The sequence below is a fragment of the Gekko japonicus genome, unplaced genomic scaffold, assembly GCF_001447785.1.
Source record: "Gekko japonicus isolate JY-2015 unplaced genomic scaffold, Gekko_japonicus_V1.1 scaffold124, whole genome shotgun sequence".
Classification (NCBI taxonomy): Eukaryota; Metazoa; Chordata; class Lepidosauria; order Squamata; family Gekkonidae; genus Gekko; species Gekko japonicus.
In genome coordinates this window covers 624,578-629,577 of record NW_015174847.1, presented here as the reverse complement: position 1 = coordinate 629,577, position 5,000 = coordinate 624,578, and the positions used below count along the sequence as shown (strand labels likewise).

The 5,000-nt window shown below is 43.7% G+C and overlaps 1 protein-coding gene across 3 annotated transcripts in view; it reads left to right on the top strand.

The window, feature by feature from the left end:
- The window catches only part of GTDC1 (glycosyltransferase like domain containing 1), a 318,983-nt gene that overhangs the window by 288,770 nt on the left and 25,213 nt on the right, over positions 1 to 5,000 (top strand). The window lies entirely within an intron of this gene.

The window sequence follows — 5,000 nt, the reverse complement described above, 5'->3', positions numbered from 1 at the left end:
TTAAATTTCTCAAGGATCCTTTCCTCAGATTGTCTCCCCCCCACACCATTAAACTGCAAAGGAGTCCTTGATGTATGAAGCACACACATACGTGGAAATATGCAGCATTCCTGTAACATCCCATTTCTTTGTAATATGAATTAGCAAAGACAAAAAAAAAATCTACTAATTAATGCCTGTGCTGCACTTTGAAGATTTAAGCAACTGTATGAATGCAAAACACGATTGCCACTGATATTATTAGCAAAAAAAAAAAATCATTGGTTCTCAAAACAAGAAAAGTTCTGTATTTTTTTACACAGTGGGAATAATTCTGAAATAACTCTTTAAAATTTATCTCAAATTGTTTAGAAACTTGATGTGGAAAATGCTATAAATTATAGAAGTTAATTTTCATTCATTAAATACTCCTTCAAAGAGCATCTGAAAGAGATGAAAAGCACTAAGTTGTACTCATCATATGCAGATTCCGATACTTAGAAGTCATGATAGCAAATGCAAATTGAGCATTCTAAGCCAGAGCTCTTAAGGAACGGTTGCTCAGTCTTTTCCTTACTCATTTGAGCAGCAGCGACAGCAGTGTGTTGCTTTAAAAAGGACCAGGTATTGGGGGGTCCCTCCTAGTACTGGGCAGATGGACCAGCACTACTCAGCTTTATGCTGCCTCATTTACTTAGTGTTTTGCAATCCTTAATGTGCACAGCTGGCAGCTGAATGCAGGTCTGATTCTAACAGTTTAGACATCTTTAGATGTAGCAGATGGAAAATTTTACACAAATAAAGTAGGAGAAAGTGTGCAATTAAGGTTGTTTAAAAAAAAAAAAGATCTGCATTTGCACGATGCATCCTGTGCTTCATTTCTGAACATCACCTTGGTGGGTGGCCATCTTTTCCATGGCATGCACTACGTTTGATATTGGACACTTGCCCAAACCCCAAACTTTTATGTTTTTGTCGAGCATGAATACTTTTTTTAAAAAACTCAGCACACACAAAAAAAAGCAGTGTGTGTGGGGGGTAGCTTAGTAGTGTAATTGTAACTGTGTAGTACATTAAGGTTACATTCAAGCTAGTTAAGTCACAAAAGAAAACTCTTTGGCAGAAACTCCCCCCTCCCCCCAGTTTATGCATGATGTTCATTATTATTGGTTGTTAAGAATATGAGAATTTCAGGGTTTTTCTTAAATGTCTTATGGAATGTATCACTTTCTTAGATCTTGTAGACATGCACTGGAAACTATAACACAAAATATGAGTTACTTACAATAACTAATTTTAATCCCATCTGCTAAGTATGACAACATTAGCATTTCCACTTAATTAAAAACACCCTTAAAGCGGCAATGTTTTAATCACTCCATTTTATTTACTCTCCTCTGGTGCCACTTATAATTGTAACTTTTTATTTTTTTTAATAATGAGGGATTTTTCCCCTCTGTGCATCACACAAAAAAGTGCTGTCGATAATTAGCAGTCTTCGGTTATTACTAGACTCAGGTGTCACAACTGTGTCTCATCCTCATTACAGTAAAAAATTTTACCTATCAGATTCATTATTGCTAGATAATGCAACTGAGAGACTTAGCAGGCCCTCCAGAAAAGTAATTCAGCCAGGCAAAATTATCAGCTAATTATATTTAGAATCAGAAGCCCAACAACTGTTTGCAGATAAATTGTATGAACTGAAGGGAACAGATCTGAATATTAAGATTCATAGATTTAGCAGATGATTTGTTAATTGGAATATAAAGGTCGTTCAACAGTATATTCAGTAGAACCCTTGTTGCTTCATTAGGACTATTCTGGAATCAAAATGGGGAACAAGTGTGTGGTTGCAACCCAGTTTAAACCTATATTCATGTGGTAGGGTTAGGGAAAAGTGACATTATCTCTAGGTTGCCACTAATAAGCAAAGAGCAGTATATAGGGCTTGTGTACGTATGGACTTTAATTATTTGCCAGAATCCATAGTCCTACTTGTGGATCTTTGGATCTGGAACTTATATGCAAGCAAGGTTGTTCAATATACAGGTTTTCAATTTCCCTGAACAGAGCCCTTACACGCATGTACAGGGGTAAGGGAAAAGCAAGGCAGGGATCTGCATTCTGAAACTTATCTCCATGGGTGCATTGCCTTTTGCTGGACTGGGCTGATAAAGAAAAGAGATTTTGTTACAACATTGTAGACCACCATACATAGTCTGTTCCTTCCAGCTACTCTGAGACAATTGGTTTATCTTTACGTGAATATGGAGGGTCATTTTCAAATACAATGGTTAATTCCAAATCTTAAATTCTGACTGTCAAATCACACACACACAGAGACACAATTCTGATTGTACTAATTTGTGAGACAGACACAGAGTCCTTAGGAAAGGAGACTTAGGCCCCGTCCATACTGCAGGGAAACGACGGGGCGAAGCGCGGCTTTTAAAAGCCGCGCCAAAGAAAACACGCCCCGGCGGGATCCCACGGATCCCGGTTGCCGCGCTCGGTTCCCCCCCGGCACGATCAGATGCCGGGGAGGACGATACACTTGGAGGCGGAGGCTGCCGTACTGCGCATGCTCGAGCATGTGCAGTATGGCAGGGGGCCGGGGATGTGACGGCGGCAAGACGCGCCGCCGATCCCACAGCCGGGATGACGTGCACCATCAGGATGAACTACCGAAGGTAGGTGGTTCATCTTTGATGCGCTTCATCCCGGGAGGGGCCAGATTGGAGGCGGGAGCGCGACGCCAGCCAGATGTTGGCGTGGGATCGCGCCCATTTGCGCCGCTTCCAATCTGGCCCGCTCCCGGCCCAAACTGCCTCGTGTGAACGGGGCCTTAGAAGCTTTAAAGCTTCAGCACTAACAGGGAGGGGCATTTGGGGAAAATAGGAGGTCAGTACATGGCTCCAGTAATCTCAGTCTACTCATTCACCCTTCATGTTGTACAAATTACTTTTGATCCAGAGCACAAGCAGACTGGATTAGGCTCATTGTGTTAGACAATTTCAGGTGTGTGGTGTTGGTCTGAAGCAGCAGAACAAAGTTGGTCTTAAAGGTGCTACTGGACACAAACTTTGTTCTGGTGTTAGGCGATATAAGCTTTAAAGCTGTTTGTGTTTAAAATCCAGTTGTGATGTACATAGTATGCTTTAAAAGAAAGCAAAGAAAACTTAATGTCAGAATAAACATTAAAAAAAAAAGTCCTGGAAACAAAAGGCACAAAAATATATTGTTGCTTTGCTATTGTAAATTAACAAGGTGAAATGTCGCTACTGCCTCCCAGCATTGTGAAGGGGAGAAGGATGGTGCAGTTACAAAAGGCGGGGTGTCGTTTAACGTGTTGGATGCCATTCAAAGAATCTCATAATTTAAAGAATAGCTTTTTAAAAAGTAGTTCTGGCCAACAGAATTTTACAGTTTTGGCTTTATTTGCAGGTCAGATGAATAGCCGTTATGTGTTTGTGGGGGGGGGGAACACAGATAAATAGCCTCAGTCTGATGAAAACATGGAAATAGTAACAAAATACTTAGCTTCTAGTGTTCTGGCGTTGTAATTGTAAGGCATATGATTGTTGATGCCATGGAAGTGGTCATAAATTATGGCTTAAACATGCCACTCTGCAAATCAGTTTTGAAAATTGGGAAACCTGTTAAAAGTGAAGGTTAGGTTATAATCAGTAATTTAAAATATATAGTAATACCCGTACTGCTAAGTGGGTTCACTCTGTTGTGCATTGTCAGACTTTCCTAGGCAGTGTTTGCAGAGGGGAATTGAATTTCTGTATATAAAGATAACAACTGCGATTGAGCACTGCATGGCCAGTTAGCTCTTCCTTGTAATCTTTTACTTCAGTTTCTGGTTCACAGAGAGACCTACACGTGTGTACACACACACATACAGAGATCTCCCAGACCACTTTTTTAAAATATAAAAAGTCCTCCAAATGTAAACATTTTTGAAGAGTCAAGCACAAGAGCTGATCAAGATCAAACCAATGCGCAAAACCTCAGTTGTGCTTTCAAGCATGGCATGTTCCCTCACAGGATCACAGCTAATGGTCACACTCCGTTAATTCTTTCAGGCAAATTTTTAAATGTGAGCTCCCCAGGACAGGGACCTGCCTTGTTGTTTTCTGTAAAGCTCCACGAATCTTGAAGTTGCTCCATAAGTAATAGTGATGCTGCTGCTGCTGCTAATAATAATAATAATCTCCCTTATATATATTTGAGTAAGACGCAGCGTCAGACGCAGCGGAGAGAAAATGTGCACCAACAGTGTTTGGAGGCTGGAACTGTCCGTCAGAAGCTTCCCCAGCTTCCATTGGCCGTGTCACCTAAGTCCCACCTCAGAACACAAAGGCTGTAGCCCTGCCTCTGCACCCAGTCCCCTCAGAACTCAGAGTACTGCTGACAACCACCTGGTGGGTGAGTGGAACTGGGAAGCACTTGAAGAGCTGCGGCGGCCCTAATAAGCCGCTCGCTGCCGCCCAACTCCCCCCCCCCAACTACCCAGGGCTGGAGGGAATCAGTGGAAGGCCGGCGGTGGCAGCTCATCACTGCTTGCCGCGGCCCAATTCCCCCCTTTATCACACTCCTGTTTTCCCCCCTCCCCCACCTGCCCACCCACCCCCCAGCTTCAAAGACCTCTCGGAGCCCTACAGGCTTCCGGGGGCAGAAGGCGAGGGGCAACGCCGCTGAGCCAACCCCCGCGGGCCTGTTTTCGCCGCTCCCCCCACCTTCGCCAGCTTTCAGGGGCAGCAGGCCAGAGGCGGTGATGCTGAGTCAACCCCCACCAGCCCGTTTTCGCCGCTCCCCCCCACCTTCACCAGCTTTCGGGGGCAGCAGGCAAGGGGCGGCAGCGGTGCTGAACCAACCCCCCGCCCCTTTTTCCCCACTACCCCCCCTTCCTCATTCTCTCTTCCTTTTTCCCTATCTCCCTTCATTCTTTCCCTCTCTCACTTTCTCCCTTCATCCCCATCACTTTCACTTCTTCCCTCCCTCCTCCCCCC